The sequence below is a fragment of the Bufo gargarizans genome, chromosome 5, assembly GCF_014858855.1.
Source record: "Bufo gargarizans isolate SCDJY-AF-19 chromosome 5, ASM1485885v1, whole genome shotgun sequence".
Lineage (NCBI taxonomy): Eukaryota > Metazoa > Chordata > Amphibia > Anura > Bufonidae > Bufo > Bufo gargarizans.
Window position 1 is genome coordinate 320,944,518 of NC_058084.1, and position 20,580 is coordinate 320,965,097.

Genomic DNA, 20,580 nt, shown 5'->3' on the forward strand with positions numbered 1-20,580 from the left:
CTTGGGCTGATCTGGGTACTGTCATCAGACCGCTGGGTGGCGGCCGTTGCTACCTCCTCTTCCTCATCCGATGCCAAGAATGGCTGCGCATCGGTAAGGTCTGGGAATAGATGGGAAAATAATTTCTCTGACTTGAGTGGAGGGGATTTGGTGGTGGTGGAGGTGTATTTGGGGGTGCACACAGCAGAGAGTGAGGAGGGTGCAGATGCAGAGGATGAGGAGGGTGCAGAAGCAAAAGGCTGAATCAACCAACTCTGGTGTGTCCTTTGACGTAATCGCCCGCACCTTCTCCAACTTCCCACTTAGGCTATGGCTTGGTGCACCTGCCCGATTCCTACCACCCCTACTGAACAGCCTGCCTCCTCCTCTGCCTGTAATTTTCAAAATGACCCTGTGCCAAAGTCCCTAGAGAAGAGTAGTATTTGTGGAAGAAGGTATATTGCAGGCCTTAATCAGTATTTGGTGGAAGCCGGTGTATCGCACCCCTCGATCAATATTTAGTGGCAGCAGGTATATAGAACCACTTAATCAGTATTTTGTAGAAGCAGGATCACACCACTCAATCAGTATTTTGTGGAAGAAGGTATATCAAACCGCTTAATTAGTAATTTGTGGAAGCAGGTATATCGCACCCTTCAATCAGTATTCTGTGGAAGCCGGTGTATCGCAGGCCTCAATAAATATTTAGTGGAGGCAGGTATATCGCACCCCTCAATCAGTATTTTGTGGAAGCTGGTGTATCGCAGGTCTCAATCAATATTTGGTGGAAGCAAGTATATTGCACCCCTCAATCAGTATTTTGTAAAAGCAGGTAAATAGAACCCCTTAATCAGTATTTTTTAGAAGCAGGTATATTAAACCCCTTAATCAGTATTTTGTGGAAACAGGTATATCTCACCCCTCAATGTGTATTTTGTGGAAGCAGGTATGTCAAACCCCTTAATCAGTATTTTGTGGAAGCAGGTATATTACTCCCCTCAATCTGTATTTTGTGGAAGCCGATATATCGTAGGCTTAAATCAATATTTTGTGGAAGCAGGTATATTTTGCCGATGATACAAAGATTTGTAACAGGGTTGATGTTCCTGGAGGAATACACCAAATGGAAAAGGACTTAGGAAAACTAGAGGAATGGTCAAAAATCTGGCAACTAAAATTTAATGTTGATAAGTGCAAGATAATGCACCTGGGACGCAAAAACCCAAGAGCAGAATATAAAATCAATGATACAGTCCTAACCTCAGTATCTGAGGAAAGGGATTTAAGGATCATTATTTCATAAGACTTAAAGGTAGGCAGACAATGTCACAGGGCAGCAGGAAATGCTAGCAGAATGCTTGAGTGTATAGCAAGAGGAATTACCTGTAGAAAGAGGGAGGTGTTCATGCCGCTCTACAGAGCACTAGTGAGACCTCATTTGGAGTATTGTGCTCAGTACTGGAGACCATATCTCCAGAAGGATATTGATACTTTGGAGAGAGTTCAGAGAAGAGCTACTAAACTGGTACATGGATTGCAGGATAAAACTTACCAGGAAAGATTAAAGGCCCTTAACATGTTGTCATGGACGGTGTACAGGAAACAAGACAATGCAACATGCATATATGACTCACTGGATCCAAAGCTAAGGAACCAAAAGGGAGACCCCTGCACAAGACCTGGCACTTTCCCTGGCTGCTCAGCCTATGCAAAAATCCCAAAGGTGGATGGTTGCATATCCACGTACCTCGACTATATAACACCTGAACACCCTACAATAGTGAGGGGACACGACTACCGGCTCCCTACACCAGACACAGAGGGAGTCAGGGTCAACTGGGATCCAGCAAACAGAAAATAACAGATAAATGTACAGCACTTACTTAGTAGCAGACTAGGAAATAGGATCAGCATGCACACACACTCCAGGAAGAAGTATAAGCCGCCCAGTAATGCATTATGGGGAGGAATTTAAAGGGATGCAATCAGTCCAACTACATGACAGCTGAGAGAAGCTAACGAGATGAGGAACTGAACACCGCAACAAAGAAAACTCAAGGAGGAGGTTCTGAAAGGCTTCTGTCAGAGCTTCTCAGCTGTCTGGTTGTGACACATGTATAGCTTGGAAGAAAGACGAGATAGAGGGGATATGATAGAAACTTTTAAATACATAAAGGGAATCAACAAGGTAAAAGAGGAAAGAATATTTAAAAGAAGAAAAACTGCTACAAGAGGACATAGTTTTAAATTAGAGGGGCAAAGGTTTAAAAGAAATATCAGGAAGTAATACTTTACTGAGAGAGTAGTGGATGCATGGAATAGCCTTCCTGCAGAAGTGGCAGCTGCAAATACAGTGGAGGAGTTTAACCGCCTCCGGACCGCTCTGCACAGAGTCACGCATATACGCGTCATCTCGCGAGAGCCGTGATTTCCTGTGAACGTACGCACACAGGCGCGCGCGTTCACAGGATCGGAAGGTAAGCGAGTGGATCTCCAGCCTGCCAGCGGCGATCGTTCGCTGGCAGGCTGGAGATGTGATTTTTTAACCCCTAACAGGTATATTAGACGCTGTTTTGATAACAGCGTCTAATATACCTGCTACCTGGTCCTCTGGTGGTCCCTTTTGTTTGGATCGACCACCAGAGGACACAGGTAGCTGTGTAAAGTACCACAAAACACTACACTACACCCCCCGTCACTTATTAACCCCTTATGAACCCCTGATCACCCCATATAGACTCCCTGATCACCCCCCTTGTCATTGATCACCCCCCTGTCATTGATCACCCCCCTGTCATTGATCACCCCCCTGTCAGGCTACGTTCAGACATCCGTATGATTTTTACGGATCCACGGATACATGGATCGGATCCGCAAAACACATACGGACGTCTGAATGGAGCCTTACAGGGGGGTGATCAATGACAGGCGGGTGATCACCCATATAGATTCCCTGATCACCCCCTGTCAATGATCACCCCCCTGTCATTGATCACCCCCCTGTAAGGCTCCATTCAGATGTCCGTATGATTTTTAACGATCCACGAATACATGGATCGGATCCGCAAAACACATACGGACGTCTGGATGGAGCCTTACAGGGGGATGATCAATGACAGGCGGGTGATCACCCATATAGATTCCCTGATCACCCCCTGTCATTGATCACCCCCCTGTCATTGATCACCCCCCTGTCATTGATCACCCCCTGTAAGGCTCCATTCAGATGTCCGTATGATTTTTACAGATCCACGGATACATGGATCGGATCCGCAAAACACATATGGATGTCTGGATGGAGCCTTACAGGGGGGTGATCAATGACAGGCGGGTGATGACCCATATAGATTCCCTGATCACCCCATGTCATTAATCACCCCCCTGTCATTGATCACCCCCCTGTAAGGCTCCATTCAGACGTCCGTATGATTTTTACGGATCCACGGATACATGGATTGGATCCGCAAAACACATAGGGGTGATCACCCCATATAGACTCCCTGATCACCCCCCTGTCATTGATCACCCCCTGTAAGGCTCCATTCAGACATTTTTTTCGTCCCAAGTTAGCGGAAATAGTTTTTTTTTTGTTTTTGTTTTTTCTTACTAAGTCTCATATTCCACTAACTTGTGTCAAAAAATAAAATCTCACATGAACTCACCATACCCCTCACGGAATCCAAATGCGTAAATTTTTTTAGACATTTATATTCCAGACTTCTTCTCACGCTTTAGGGCCTCTAAAATGCCAGGGCAGTATAAATACCCCACATGTGACCCTATTTCGGAAAGAAAACACCCCAAGGTATTCTGTGAGGGGCATATTGAGTCCATGAAAGATTGGAATTTCTGTCCCAAGTTAGCGGAAAGGGAGACTTTGTGAGAAAATATATTTAAAAAATCAATTTCCGCTAACTTGTGCCAAAAAAAAAAATTCGATGAACTCGCCATGCCCGAAAGCGTGAGAAGAAGTCTGGGATCCAAATGTCTAAAAATGCCCTCCTAAAAGGAATTTGGGCCGCTTTGCGCATCTAGGCTGCAAAAAAGTGTCATACATCTGGTATCGCCGTACTCAGGAGAAGTTGGGCAATGTGTTTTGGGGTGTCATTTTACATATACCCATGCTGGGTGAGATAATATCTTGGTCAAATGCCAACTTTGTATAAAAAAAAGGGAAAAGTTGTCTTTTGCCAAGATATTTCTCTCACCCAGCATGGGTATATGTAAAATGACACCCCAAAACACATTCCCCAACTTCTCCTGAGTACGGCGATACCAGATGTGTGACACTTTTTTGCCGCCTAGGTGGGCAAAGGGGCACACATTCCAAAGAGCACCTTTAGGATTTCACAGGTCATTTTTTACACATTTTGATTTCAAACTACTTACCACACATTAGGGCCCCTAGAATGCCAGGGCAGTATAACTACCCCACAAGTGACCCCATTTTGGAAAGAAGACTCCCCAAGGTATTCCGTAAGGGGAATGGCGAGTTTCTAGAATTTTTTATTTTCTGTCACAAGTTAGTGGTAATGTCAGCAGCAATGAAATACCACCAAATGAAAGCTCTATTAGTGAGAAGAAAAGGAGGTAAAATTCATTTGGGTGGTAAGTTGCATGACCGAGCAATAAACGGTGAAAGTAGTGTAGTGCAGAAGTGTAAAAAGTGGCCTGGTCATTAAGGGGGTTTCAGCTAGCGGAGTTGAAGTGGTTAAGCATGCATGGGATAGGCATAAGGCCATCCTTCATATAAGATAGGGCCAGGGGCTATCCATAGTATTTAGTATATTGGGCAGACTAGATGGGCCAAATGGTTCTTATCTGCCGACACATTCTATGTTTCTATATTACATCCATCAATTAGTATTTTGTGGAAGCAGGTGTATAGAACACCTAAATCAATATTTCAAATATATGTTTTTACATTTATATCTCTATTTCGCCACAGCAATCTGCACCTGTTAAGAGTTGTGCAGGCTGAAATTTTCCATATTTTTCTCCTTGTAGTACGTATTGGAGGCGTGGCGATCTCCAAGCAGTCAAGCACACCTATCCAGTTAATCTGCCCCCTGGAGGCTGGTTTTAAAGTCAGTATAAAACTGAGTCTGCTTATACAGCACCTACCAGTAGCCATTAGGCTCCAGGAGAAGTATAAAGTGGGCTCAGCATGCATGTGAGTACTTGCATCCCTGGATCCGATGAAAGCTGTAATGGCACCGGACAGGGTTAAAAGCAGAGTGTGCTTGGCATGCATGCTGTACCTGCGCTCCCTGGACTTTATGTGGCTGTCATGGCCCATAAAAGGTAGGAACTAGTGTTAGGGACCACTCATGAAGGCGACCTTGACGCGGTGAGTGGCTTATTACGCTTTGGCCAAAATGTACACCAATGCCTTATTCAACATCCAGCATAAAGGTAGGGCAGAGAGCTGGTTGCAGTGTGCGATTGCATTTTGTGTTTTTACATTTATATCTCTATTTCGCCACAGCAATCTGCACCTGCTAAGGGTTGTGCGGGCTGAAATTTTCCATATTTTTCTCCTTGTAGTACGTATTGGAGGCGTGGCGATCTCCAAGCAGTCAAGCACACCTGTCCAGTTAATCTGCCCCCTGGAGGCTGGTTTTAAAGTCAGTATAAAACTGAGTCTGCTTATACAGCACCTACCAGTAGCCATTAGGCTCCAGGAGAAGTATAAAGTGGGCTCAGCATGCATGTGAGTACTTGCATCCCTGGATCCGATGAAAGCTGTAATGGCACCGGACAGGGTTAAAAGCAGTGTGCTTGGCGTGCATGCTGTACCTGCGCTCCCTGGACTTTATGTGGCTGTCATGGCCCATAAAAGGTAGGAACTAGTGTTAGGGACCACTCATGAAGGCGACCTTGACGCGGTGAGTGGCTTATTACGCTTTGGCCAAAATGTACACCAATGCCTTATTCAACATCCAGCATAAAGGTAGGGCAGAGAGCTGGTTGCAGTGTGCTATTGCATTTTGTGTTTTTACATTTATATCTCTATTTCGCCACAGCAATCTGCACCTGCTAAGGGTTGTGCGGGCTGAAATTTTCCATATTTTTCTCCTTGTAGTACGTATTGGAGGCGTGGCGATCTCCAAGCAGTCAAGCACACCTGTCCAGTTAATCTGCCCCCTGGAGGCTGGTTTTAAAGTCAGTATAAAACTGAGTCTGCTTATACAGCACCTACCAGTAGCCATTAGGCTCCAGGAGAAGTATAAAGTGGGCTCAGCATGCATGTGAGTACTTGCATCCCTGGATCCGATGAAAGCTGTAATGGCACCGGACAGGGTTAAAAGCAGAGTGTGCTTGGCGTGCATGCTGTACCTGCGCTCCCTGGACTTTATGTGGCTGTCATGGCCCATAAAAGGTAGGAACTAGTGTTAGGGACCACTCATGAAGGCGACCTTGACGCGGTGAGTGGCTTATTACGCTTTGGCCAAAATGTACACCAATGCCTTATTCAACATCCAGCATAAAGGTAGGGCAGAGAGCTGGTTGCAGTGTGCGATTGCATTTTGTGTTTTTACATTTATATCTCTATTTCGCCACAGCAATCTGCACCTGCTAAGGGTTGTGCGGGCTGAAATTTTCCATATTTTTCTCCTTGTAGTACGTATTGGAGGCGTGGCGATCTCCAAGCAGTCAAGCACACCTGTCCAGTTAATCTGCCCCCTGGAGGCTGGTTTTAAAGTCAGTATAAAACTGAGTCTGCTTATACAGCACCTACCAGTAGCCATTAGGCTCCAGGAGAAGTATAAAGTGGGCTCAGCATGCATGTGAGTACTTGCATCCCTGGATCCGATGAAAGCTGTAATGGCACCGGACAGGGTTAAAAGCAGAGTGTGCTTGGCGTGCATGCTGTACCTGCGCTCCGTGGACTTTATGTGGCTGTTATGGCCCATAAAAGGTAGGAACTAGTGTTAGGGACCACTCATGAAGGCGACCTTGACGCGGTGAGTGGCTTATTACGCTTTGGCCAAAATGTACACCAATGCCTTATTCAACATCCAGCATAAAGGTAGGGCAGAGAGCTGGTTGCAGTGTGCGATTGCATTTTTTGTTTTTACTAAATCAATATTTGGTGAAAGCAGGTATATGACGCCCCTCAATAAGTATTTTGTGGAAACAGGCATATCAAACCCCTTTATTATTAAACCCCTTAATCAGTATTTTGTGGAAGCAGGTATATCGCACCCCTCAATCTCTATTTTGTGGAAGAAAGTATATCAGACCCCTTAATCAGTATTTTGTGGAAGCTGGTATATCGCACCCCTCAATTAATATTTTATGAAAACAGGTTTATAGAAACCCTTAATCAATATTTGGTGGAAGCAGGTATATAAGATCACTCAATCTGTATTTTGTGGAAACCAATATATCGTAGGCCTCAATCAATATTTGGTGGGAGTAGGTATATTACATCCCTCAATCAGTATTTTGTGGAAGCAGATATATACAACACCTAAATCAATATTTGGTGGAAGCAGGTATATCACACCCCTCAATCTGTATTTTCTGGAAACAGGTATATAGAAAACCTAAATCAATATTTGGTGGAAGCAGTTATATCACACCCACAATCTGTATTTTATAGAAGCAGGAATATTAAACCCTTTAATCAGTATTTTGTGGTGTGGAAGCAGGTATATCAAACCCCTTAATCAGTATTTTGTGGAAGCAGGTATATCACATCCCTTAATCAGTATTTTTTGGAAGCCAGTGTATCGCAGGCCTCAATGAATAATTGGTAGAAGCAGGTATATCGCACCCCTCAATTAGTATTTTGTGGAAGCAGGTATTTAGAACCCCTCAATCAATATTTTGTAGAAGCAGGTATATCGCACCCCTCAATCAGTATTTTGTGAAAACAGGTATATAGAACACCTGAATCAATACAGTTGCAAGAAAAAGTATGTTAACCATTTAGAGTGATATGGATTTCTGCACAAATTGGTCATAAAATGTGATCTGATCTTCATCTAAGTCACAACAATAGACAATCACAGTCTGCTTCAACTAATAACACAAAAATAATTAAATGTTACCATGTTTTTATTGAACACACCATGTAAACATTCACAGTGCAGGTGGAAAAAGTATATGAACTCCTAGACTAATGACGTCTCCAAGAGCTAATTGGAGTGAAGTGTCAGCCAACTGGAGTCCAATCAATGAGATGAGATTGGAGGTGTTGGGTACAGCTGCCCTGCCCTATAAAAAACACACACCAGTTCTGGGTTTGCTTTTCACAAAAACCATTGCCTGATGTAAATGATGCCTCGCACAAAAGAGCTCTCAGAAGACCTACGATTAAGAATTGTTGACTTGCATAAAGCTGGAAAGGGTCATAAGAGTATCTCTAAAAGCCTTGCTGTTCATCAGTCCATGGTAAGACAAATTATCTATAAATGGAAAAAGTTAAGCACTGCTGCTACTCTCCCTAGTAGTGGCCGTCCTGTAAAGATTAGGGATCGACCGATATTGATTTTTTAGGGCCGATACCGATACCGATAATTTGTGAACTTTCAGGCCGATAGCCGATAATTTATACCGATATTCTGGGAATTTTCATTTTTGAAAAAAAATAAAAAATTCCCACAAATCTGCTGAAAATTAATGTTTATTGTTAATGTGTATTTTTATTTTTTTTGTAAATCTTTCTTTTTCATTTATATTTAATATTTTGGTGTTTTTATTTTTATTACTTTTTTTTTTAACTAACTTTTAGCCCCCTTAGGGACTAGAACCCTTGTCCTATTCACCCTGATAGAGATCTATCAGGGTGAATAGGAGCTCACACTGTCCCTGCTGCTGTGTGCTTTGTGCACACAGCAGCATGGAGCTTACCATGACAGCCAGGGCTTCAATAGCGTCCTGGCTGCCATGGTAACCGATCGGAGCCCCAGCATTACACTGCTGGGGCTCCGATCGGAGGAGCAGGGGAGAGGGAATCCTGTGGGGGGCGCACTGCGACTGGGGTGGGGGGAGGGGGGGCGCACCACTGTTTAATACTGGGGGGGAGGGGGGGCGCACTGCGCCACCAATGCTTAATACTGGGGGGGCTTGGGGGGGAGGCGCACTGCGCCACCAATGCCTAATATTGGGGGGGGGGGGGGCGCACTGCGCCACCAATGTCTGATACTGGGGGGCTTGGGGGGGCGCACTGCGCCACCAATGAAGCTTAATCTCACATTTATTCATATACAGGAGGCGGGAGCTGGCTGCAGGATCACATAGCCGGCTCCCGACCTCTATGAGCTGTAGCTGCGATCCGCGGCACCTGAGGAGTTAACTACCGCAGATCGCAGCTACCGCTCATAGAGGCCGGGAGCCGGCTATGTGATTCTGCAGCTCCCGCCTCCTGTATATGAATTAATGTAAGATTAAGCTTCATTGGTGGCGCAGTGGCCATAGCTCCTCCCCTCCTCTTGTCCCCTGTCCTCCCATTGGCTGGAGCGGCAGCAGCAGCACAGGGGGAGGAGACACTGCTCCTTCTCCCCTGTGCTGCTGCTGAGGGAACACGGAGAGCGCTGTCAGCAGCGCGATCTGTGTTCCCAGGACGTTATCGGAATATCGGCAAAATAAATGCCGATACCGATAACGTTCAAAATCCTGAATATCGGCCGATAATATCGGTAAATCCGATAATCGGTCGATCCCTAGTAAAGATGACTGCAATATCACAGCACAGACTGCTGAATGAGGCGAAGAAGAATCCTTAGTGTCAGCTAAAGACTTACAAAAGTCTCTGGCATATGCTAACATCCCTGTTAGCGAATCCATGATACCTAAAAAACGAAACAAGAATGGATTTCATGGGAGGATACCACAGAGGAAGCCACTGTTGTCCAAAAAAAAACATTGCTGCGTGTTTCCAGTTTGCACAAGAGCACCTGGATGTTCCACAGCAGTACTGGCAAAATAATCTGTGGACAGATGAAACCAAAGTTTAGTTGTTTGGAAGAAACCTCACCCCAACTGTGAAGTATGGTAGTGGGGGCATCATGGTTTGGGGCTGCTTTGCTGCGTCAGGGCCTGGACGGATTGCTATCATCGAAGGAAAAATGAATTCCCAAGTTTATCAAGACATTTTTCAGGAGAACTTAAGGCAATCTGTCAACCAGCTGAAGCTCAACAGAAGATGGGTGTTGCAACAGAACAACTACCCAATGCATAGAAGTAAATCAACAACAGAACGGCTTAACCACCTCTAACGCAGATGTGCGGTCCGGAGGTGGCAGCCCTGAGCAGAGTCATCTCGCGAGGGCCGGGATTTCCTGTGAACGCGCGCACACAGGCGCGCGCGCTCACAGGAACGGAAGGTAAGCGATTGGATCTCCAGCCTGCCAGCGGCGATCGCTCGCTGGCAGGCTGGAGATCCGAATTTTTTAACCCCTAACAGGTATATTAGACGCTGTTTTCATAACAGCGTCTAATATACCTCCTACCTGGTCCTCTGGTGGTCCCTTTTGTTAGGATCGAACACCAGAGGACACAGGTAGGTCAGTAAAGTCGCACCAAACACTACACTACACTACACCCCCCCGTCACTTATTAACCCTTTATAAACCCCTGATCACCCATGATCACCCCATATAAACTCCCTGATCACCCCCCTGTCATTGATCACCCCCCTGTCATTGATCACCCCCCTGTCAGGCTCCGTTCAGACGTCCGTATGATTTTTACGGATCCACGGATACATGGATCGGATCCGCAAAACACATGCGGACGTCTGAATGGAGCCTTACAGGGGGGTGATCAATGACAGGCGGGTGATCACCCATATACACTCCCTGATCACCCCCTGTCATTGATCACCCCCCTGTCATTGATCACCCCCCTGTCAGGCTCCATTCAGACGTCCGCATGATTTTTACGGATCCATGGATACATGGATCGGATCCGCAAAACACATGCGGACGTCTGAATGGAGCCTTACAGGGGGTGATCAATGACAGGCGGGTGATCACCCATATACACTCCCTGATCACCCCCCTGTCATTGATCACCCCCTGTAAGGCTCCATTCAGACGTCCGCATGTGTTTTGTGGATCCGATCCATGTATCCATGTTGGGTGAAAAAAATATCTTGGTCAAATGCCAACTTTGTATAAAAAAATTGGAAAAGTTGTCTTTTGCCAAGACATTTCTCTCACCCAGCATGGTTATATGTAAAATGGCATGCCAAAATACATTCCCCAACTTCTCCTGAGTACGGCGATACCAGATGTGTGACACTTTTTTGCAGCCAAGGTGGGCAAAGGGGCACATATTCCAAAGTGCACCTTTCGGATTTCACCGGTCATTTTTTACACATTTCGATTGCAAAGTTCTTCTCACACATTTGGGCCCCTAAATTGCCAGGGCAGTATAACTACCCCACAAGTGACCCCATTTTGGAAAGAAGACACCCCAAGGTATTCCGTGAGGGGCATGGCGAGTTCCTAGAATTTTTTATTTTTTGTCGCAAGTTAGTGGAATATGAGACTTTATAAGAAAAAAATAAAAATAAAAAATCATCATCATTTTCCGCTAACTTGTGACAAAAAATAAAAAGTTCTATGAACTCACTATGCCACCAATGTCTGATACTGGGGGGCTTGGGGGGGCGCACTGCGCCACCAATGAAGCTTAATCTCACATTTATTCATATACAGGAGGCGGGAGCTGGCTGCAGGATCACATAGCCGGCTCCCGACCTCTATGAGCTGTAGCTGCGATCCGCGGCACCTGAGGAGTTAACTACCGCAGATCGCAGCTACCGCTCATAGAGGCCGGGAGCCGGCTATGTGATTCTGCAGCTCCCGCCTCCTGTATATGAATTAATGTAAGATTAAGCTTCATTGGTGGCGCAGTGGCCATAGCTCCTCCCCTCCTCTTGTCCCCTGTCCTCCCATTGGCTGGAGCGGCAGCAGCAGCACAGGGGGAGGAGACACTGCTCCTTCTCCCCTGTGCTGCTGCTGAGGGAACACGGAGAGCGCTGTCAGCAGCGCGATCTGTGTTCCCAGGACGTTATCGGAATATCGGCAAAATAAATGCCGATACCGATAACGTTCAAAATCCTGAATATCGGCCGATAATATCGGTAAATCCGATAATCGGTCGATCCCTAGTAAAGATGACTGCAATATCACAGCACAGACTGCTGAATGAGGCGAAGAAGAATCCTTAGTGTCAGCTAAAGACTTACAAAAGTCTCTGGCATATGCTAACATCCCTGTTAGCGAATCCATGATACCTAAAAAACGAAACAAGAATGGATTTCATGGGAGGATACCACAGAGGAAGCCACTGTTGTCCAAAAAAAAACATTGCTGCGTGTTTCCAGTTTGCACAAGAGCACCTGGATGTTCCACAGCAGTACTGGCAAAATAATCTGTGGACAGATGAAACCAAAGTTTAGTTGTTTGGAAGAAACCTCACCCCAACTGTGAAGTATGGTAGTGGGGGCATCATGGTTTGGGGCTGCTTTGCTGCGTCAGGGCCTGGACGGATTGCTATCATCGAAGGAAAAATGAATTCCCAAGTTTATCAAGACATTTTTCAGGAGAACTTAAGGCAATCTGTCAACCAGCTGAAGCTCAACAGAAGATGGGTGTTGCAACAGAACAACTACCCAATGCATAGAAGTAAATCAACAACAGAACGGCTTAACCACCTCTAACGCAGATGTGCGGTCCGGAGGTGGCAGCCCTGAGCAGAGTCATCTCGCGAGGGCCGGGATTTCCTGTGAACGCGCGCACACAGGCGCGCGCGCTCACAGGAACGGAAGGTAAGCGATTGGATCTCCAGCCTGCCAGCGGCGATCGCTCGCTGGCAGGCTGGAGATCCGAATTTTTTAACCCCTAACAGGTATATTAGACGCTGTTTTCATAACAGCGTCTAATATACCTCCTACCTGGTCCTCTGGTGGTCCCTTTTGTTAGGATCGAACACCAGAGGACACAGGTAGGTCAGTAAAGTCGCACCAAACACTACACTACACTACACCCCCCCGTCACTTATTAACCCTTTATAAACCCCTGATCACCCATGATCACCCCATATAAACTCCCTGATCACCCCCCTGTCATTGATCACCCCCCTGTCATTGATCACCCCCCTGTCAGGCTCCGTTCAGACGTCCGTATGATTTTTACGGATCCACGGATACATGGATCGGATCCGCAAAACACATGCGGACGTCTGAATGGAGCCTTACAGGGGGGTGATCAATGACAGGCGGGTGATCACCCATATACACTCCCTGATCACCCCCTGTCATTGATCACCCCCCTGTCATTGATCACCCCCCTGTCAGGCTCCATTCAGACGTCCGCATGATTTTTACGGATCCATGGATACATGGATCGGATCCGCAAAACACATGCGGACGTCTGAATGGAGCCTTACAGGGGGTGATCAATGACAGGCGGGTGATCACCCATATACACTCCCTGATCACCCCCCTGTCATTGATCACCCCCTGTAAGGCTCCATTCAGACGTCCGCATGTGTTTTGTGGATCCGATCCATGTATCCATGGATTCGTAAAAATCATGCGGACGTCTGAATGGAGCCTTACAGGGGGGGTGATCAGTGACAGGGGGGTGATCACCCTGATCACCCCCTGTCATTGATCACCCCCCTGTAAGGCTCTATTCAGACGTCCACATGTGTTTTGTGGATCCGATCCATGTATCCATGGATCCGTAAAAATCATGCGGACGTCTGAATGGAGCCTTACAGGGGGGGTGATCAGGGTGACTTATGCAAAAAAAATAAAAATTCTAGGAACTCGCCAGGCCCCTCATTGAATACCTTGGGGTGTCTTCTTTCCAAAATGGGGTCACTTGTGGCGTAGATATACTGCCCTGGCAATTTAGGGGCCCAAATGTGTAAGAAGTACCTTGCAATCAAAATGTGTAAAAAATGGCCTGCGAAATCCGAAAGGTGCACTTTGGAATATGTGCCCCTTTGCCCACCTTGGCTGCAAAAAAGTGTCACACATCTAGTATCGCCGTACTCAGGAGAAGTTGGGGAATGTGTTTTGGGGTGTCATTTTACATATACCCATGTTGGGTGAAAAAAATATCTTGGTCAAATGCCAACTTTGTATAAAAAAATTGGAAAAGTTGTCTTTTGCCAAGACATTTCTCTCACCCAGCATGGTTATATGTAAAATGGCATGCCAAAATACATTCCCCAACTTCTCCTGAGTACGGCGATACCAGATGTGTGACACTTTTTTGCAGCCAAGGTGGGCAAAGGGGCACATATTCCAAAGTGCACCTTTCGGATTTCACCGGTCATTTTTTACACATTTCGATTGCAAAGTTCTTCTCACACATTTGGGCCCCTAAATTGCCAGGGCAGTATAACTACCCCACAAGTGACCCCATTTTGGAAAGAAGACACCCCAAGGTATTCCGTGAGGGGCATGGCGAGTTCCTAGAATTTTTTATTTTTTGTCGCAAGTTAGTGGAATATGAGACTTTATAAGAAAAAAATAAAAATAAAAAATCATCATCATTTTCCGCTAACTTGTGACAAAAAATAAAAAGTTCTATGAACTCACTATGCCCATCAGCGAATACCTTAGGGTGTCTACTTTCCGAAATGGGGTCATTTGTGGGGTTTTTGTACTGTCTGGGCATTGTAGAACCTCAGGAATCATGACAGGTGCTCAGAAAGTCAGAGCTGCTTCAAAAAGCGGAAATTCACATTTTTGTACCATAGTTTGTAAACGCTATAACTTTTACCCAAACAATTTTTTATTTGCCCAAACATTTTTTTTTTATCAAAGACATGTAGAACTATAAATTTAGCGAAAAATTTATATATGGATGTCGTTTTTTTTTGCAAAATTTTACAGCTGAAAGTGAAAAATGTCATTTTTTTGCAAAAAAATCGTTACATTTCGATTAATAACAAAAAAAGTAAAAATGTCAGCAGCAATAAAATACCACCCAATGAAAGCTCTATTAGCGAGAAGAAAAGGAGGTCAAATTCATTTGGGTGGTAAGTTGCATGACCGAGCGATAAACGGTGAAAGTAGTGTAGTGCCGAAGTGTAAAAAGTGCTCTGGTCATGAAGGGGGTTTCAGCTAGCGGGGTTGAAGTGGTTAAACAGAAGAAAATACACCTTCTGGAGTGGCCCAGTCAGAGTCCTGACCTCAACCCGATTGAGATGCTGTGGCATGACCTCATGATAGCGATTCACACCAGACATCCCAAGAATATTGCTGAACTGAAACAGTTCTATAAAGAGAAATGGTCAAGAATTACTCCTGACCGTTGTGCACGTCTGATCTGCTACTACAGGAAATGTTTGGTTGAAGTTATTGCTGCCAAAGGAGGTTCAACCAGTTATTAAATCCAAGGGTTCACATACTTTTTCCACCTGCACTGTGAATGTTTACATGGTGTGTTCAATAAAAACATGGTAACATTGAATTCTTTGTGTGTTATTAGTTTAAGCAGACTGTGATTGTCTATTGTTGTGACTTAGATGAAGATCAGATCACATTTTATGACCAATTTGTGCAAAAATCCATTTCATTCCAAAGGGTTCACATACTTTTTGTTGCAACTGTTTTTTGTGGAAGCAGGTATATCGCACACCTCAATCAGTATTTTGTGGAAGCAGGTATATCAAACCCATTAATCAGTATTTTGTAGAAGCAGGTATATCCCACCTCTCAATCGGTGTTTTGTGGAAGCCGGTGTATCGCAGGCCTCAATCAATATTTGGTGGAAGCAGGTATATCGCACCCCTCAATCAGCATTTTGTGGAAGCAGGTATAGCAAACCCCTAAATCAATATTTTGTAGAAGCAGGTATATCGCACCCCTCAATCAATATTTTCTGAAAACAGGTATATAGAACACCTGAATCAATATTTGGTGGAAGCAGGTATATTGCAGCCCTCAATCAGTATTTTGTGGAAGCCGTTGTATCGCAGGCCTCAATAAATATTTGGTGGAGGCAGGTATATCGCACCCCTCAATCAGAATTTTGTGAAAGCAGGTATATAGAACACCTGATTCAATATTTGATGGAAGCAGTTATATCACACCCCTTAATCAGTATTTTGTGGAATCAGGTATATGAAACCCCTTAATCAGTATTTTGTGGGAGCAGGTATATCTCACCCCTCAATCTGTATTTTACGGAAGTGGGTATATCAAACCCCTTAATATTTGGTGGAAGCAGGTATATCGCACCCTTCAATCAGCATTTAGAGGAAGCTGGTGTATCGCAGGCATCAATCAATATTTTGCGGAAGCAGGTACAGTACAGACCAAAAGTTTGGACACACCTTCTCATTCAAAGAGTTTTCTTTATTTTCATGACTATGAAAATTGTAGATTCACACTGAAGGCATCAAAACTATGAATTAACACATGTGGAATTATATACATAGCAAAAAAGTTTGAAACAACTGAAAATATGTTATATTCTAGGTTCTTCAAAGTATCCCCCTTTTGCTTTGATTACTGCTTTGCACACTCTTGGCATTCTCTTGATGAGCTTCAAGAGGTAGTCACCTTAAATGGTCTTCCAACAGTCTTGAAGGAGTTCCCAGAGATGCTTAGCACTTGTTGGCCCTTTGGCCTTAACTCTGCGGTCCAGCTCACCCCAAACCATCTTGATTGGGTTCAGGTCCGGTAGACTGTGGAGGCCAGGTCATCTGGCGCAGCACCCCATCACTCTCCTTCATGGCCAAATAGCCCTTACACAGCCTGGAGGTGTGTTTGGGGTCATTGTCCTGTTGAAAAATAAATGATGGTCCAACTAAACGCAAACCGGATGGAATAGCATGCTGCTGCAAGATGCTGTGGTAGCCATGCTGGTTCAGTATGCCTTCAATTTTGAATAAATTCCCAACAGTGTCACCAGCAAAGCACCCCCACACCATCACACCTCCATGCTTCACGGTGGGAACCAGGCATGTAGAGTCCATCCGTTCACCTTTTATGCGTCGCACAAAGACACGGTGGTTGGAATCAAAGATCTCAAATTTGGACTCATCAGACCAAAGGACAGATTTCCACTGGTCTAATGTCCATTCCTTGTATTCTTTAGCCCAAACAAGTCTCTTCTGCTTGGTGCTAGCAGATATTCTACCATGAAGGCCTGATTCACACAGTCTCCTCTTAACAGTTGTTCTAGAGATGTGTCTGCTGCTAGAACTCTGTGTGGCATTGACCTGGTCTCTAATCAGAGCTGCTGTTAACCTGCGATTTCTGAGGCTGGTGACTCGGATGAACTTATCCTCCGCAGCAGAGGTGACTCTTGGTCTTCCTTTCCTGGGGCGGTCCGCATGTGAGCCAGTTTCTTTGTAGCGCTTGATGGTTTTTGTGACTGCACTTGGGGACACTTTCAAAGTTTTCCCAATTTTTCGGACTGACTGACCTTCATTTCTTAAATTAATTATGGCCACTCGTTTTTCTTTACTTAACTGCTTTTTTCTTGCCATAATACAAATTCTAACAGTCTATTCAGTAGGACTATCACCTGTGTATCCACCTGACTTCTCCACAACGCAACTGATGGTCCCAACCCCATTTATAAGGCAAGAAATCCCACTTATTAAACCTGACAGGGCACACCTGTGAAGTGAAAACCATTTTAGGTGACTACCTCTTGAAGCTCATCAAGAGAATGCCAAGAGTGTGCAAAGCAGTAATCAAAGCAAAAGGTGGCTACTTTGAAGAACCTAGAATATGACATATTTTCAGTTGTTTCACACTTTTTTGTTATGTATATAATTCCACATGTGTTAATTCATAGTTTTGATGCCTTCAGTGTGAATCTATAATTTTCATAGTCATGAAAATAAAGAAAACTCCTTGAATGAGAAGGTGTGTCCAGACGTTTGGTCTGTACTGTATATTACACCCCTCAATCAGTATTTAGTGGAAGCAGGTATATAGAGCCTCTTAATCAGTATTTTGTAGAAGCAGGTATATCCCCCCCTCAATTAGTATTTTGTGGAAACAGGTATTTAGAACCCTTGAATAAATATTTGGTGAAAGCAGGTATATCACGCCCCTCAATCAGTATGTTGTGGAGGCAGGTATATCGCACCCCTCAATCTCTATTTTATGGAAGCAAGTATATCAAACCCCTTAATCAGTATTTTGTGGAAGCTGGTATATTGCACCCCTCAATCAATATTTCATGGAAACAGGTTTATAGAACCCCTTAATCAATATTTGGTGGAAGCAGGTATATCGCATCCCTCTATTAGACTTTCCTGGAAGCCAGTGTATCGCAGGTCTTAATCAATATTTAGTGGAAGCGGGTATATCGCACCACTTAATCAGTATTTTGTGGAAGCAGGTGTATATAACCCCTTAATCAGTATTTGTAGAAGCAGGGATTTCGCACCCCTCAATCAGCATTTTATGTAAACAGGTATATAGATCCCCTGAATTAATATTTGGTTGAAGCAGGTATTTCGCACCCCTCAATCATTATTTTTTGGAAGCCGGTATATCAAACGTCTTCAATCAGTATTTTGTGGAAGCAGTTATATCTCACCCTTTAATCAGTTTTTTGGGGGCAACAGGTATATCATACCAATTGCAATTAGTTATTCCAATAGCTTTTGTCCCTCTATATAGCTGCGGTATCGCAGCAGAACCGCACACAACTGCGGCACAATACAAATGCACTATAATATACTTTCTATGTTAGAAAGTATATTATAAGTATATAACACCTCTCAGTATAACACTCAGTCCCTAACACTGACCCTGACTATTGGCAATTGTTAATAGTAGTGTCAACTCCTATAGGGATGCTATACATATTATTTAGATGTTTTAGTGCTTTTTAGATGGCAAAGTAAAACATTTTTTCCATTTTCTTTTTTTTTTATTTCTGATTTCTCTTTATAAATTCAAATGTCTTTCATAAAAAAGCAAAGTAGCAAAGTTTTCAATAAATCCAGGCTATCTGTGACAGAGGAAAAGCCTGCTTTTGTTTTATTTCTTTTTTTTCTACCATTTCAAATAATGGCAAATGATTTCTTGTTGGAAGAGGAGAAAATGGAAATAAGGGGCATCGTTGTCATTACAAAGAAACATGGAAATTAAACAAAAGGGGCTAATTATTTAATTAGCAAATGTCTGCCTGGTTAATGACATATTAATGAGTTTTTGAAATGGTCATATAATTTAACATGAAAGACCCATGTGTGTAGCACAACATTCAATGAATGATTTTGGAATGTGTCCCAGGAGACCACCCTACACCATTTAAAATTCCTCTCAGCTATCATACTTTCTGTTTCATGAACATGTATGGTAATGTCTTAGAAGGCAATACGTTTAAATACTAGTGTTTGCTAATAATAGCTTGTATAAAGCTGCCTGTACACGTCCAAGTTTTTATGCATTTTAACCTTTTAAGGACCCTGACCTATTTCACCTTAAGCACCAGGCCATTTTTTGAAAATCTGACATGTGTCACTTTATGTGGTGATAACTTTAAAACGCTTTTACTTATCCAGGCCATTCTTGTCACATATTGTACTTCATGACAGTGGTAAAATTGAGTCAAATTATTATTATTTTTATTTATAAAAAATACTAAATTTACAAGAAATTTGGAAAAATTAGCAAATTTCTCAATTTCTTTTCCTCTACTTTTATAATAGATAGTATTACCTCCAAAGATAGTTATTACTTTACATTCCCCATATGTCTACTCCTTATTTGGATCATTTTGTGAATGTCATTTTAATTTTTGGGGACGTTAAAAGGCTTAGAAGTTTAGAAGCAAATCTTGAAATTGTCCCGAAATTTTCCAAAACCCACTTTTTAAGGACCAGTTCAGTTCTGAAGTCACTTTGTGAGGCTTACATAATAGAAACCACCCACAAATAACCCTATTTTATAAACTGCACCCCTCAAGGTATTCAAAACTGATTTTACAAACTTTGTTAATGCTTTAGGTGTTCCACAAGAATTAATGGAAAATGGAGATGACATTTCAGAATTTCACTTTTTTGGCAGTTTTTCCATTTTAATCACTCAGCCAAAAAAACTCAATATTTATTGCCCTAATTCTGTAGTTTACAAAAACACCCTATATGTTGTCATAAACTGCTGTAAGGGCACGTGGCATTGCGCAGAAGGAAAGGAACGCCATATGGTTTTTGGAAGGCAGACTTTGCTGGACTAGTTTTTTGACACCATGTCCCATTTAAAGCCCCCCTCATGCACCCCTATAGTAGAAACTCCCAAAAAGTGACCATTTTGGAAACTACGGGATAAGGTGTCAGTTTTTTTGGTACTATTTTATTGTGCATATAATTTTTGGTTGCTCTATATTACAGTTTTTGTGAGGCAAGGTAACAATAAATTGCTGTTTTGGCATAGTTTTTATTTTTTGTTATTTACAACATTCAAATGACAGGTTAGATCATGTGGTATTTTCATAGAGCAGGTTGTTATGGACGCGACAATACCAAATATGACTTTTTTTGTTTGTATTAAAAAAAATATATATATATATATATTTTGTAGTGTCTCCACATTCTGAAAGACATATTTTTTTTGGGGGGGCAACTGTCTTGTGTAGGGGCTCAGTA